The sequence below is a fragment of the Grammomys surdaster genome, unplaced genomic scaffold (genome assembly GCF_004785775.1).
Source record: "Grammomys surdaster isolate TR1022 unplaced genomic scaffold, NIH_TR_1.0 721, whole genome shotgun sequence".
In the NCBI taxonomy this organism is placed as follows: domain Eukaryota; kingdom Metazoa; phylum Chordata; class Mammalia; order Rodentia; family Muridae; genus Grammomys; species Grammomys surdaster.
Genome location: NW_021605140.1, coordinates 2,699,792 through 2,700,231, shown reverse-complemented (window position 1 = coordinate 2,700,231; position 440 = coordinate 2,699,792).

The following is a 440-nucleotide window of genomic DNA, read 5'->3' as shown; positions in this document are numbered from 1 at the left end:
CCTATAAACTGAAGCTGCAGAAATAAACTCTGAGTCTTGACCAGGATCAGGCTTGACTCTTTTCCTTGTGTCTGTGTCTTTTTATCCCCATTCCCCTGACCAAGCCAGCTCAGTCAGTCAACAGGTTCTCCAGGGCAGGAGTGAGGATTAAAAAGAAGAAGAAAAAAGACAATTAGACAACACTGAAGCATGACCCCAGCCAGTTCTGAAACTGAGTCTAATTTTTCTGAGGCCAGTTTAATTTTTTCCAATCCACTTTTATATCATTCTGGGTACATACAAAAAATATTGGTCAATCTTTGAGGCATAAACAAAGTAGTCAAGGAACAAACAAAAGCATAATAAAGTAGTCAAGGAACAAACAAAAGCACAATAAAGTAGTCAAGGAACAAACAAAAGCATAATAAAGTAGTCAAGGAACAAGCAAAAGCATAATAAAG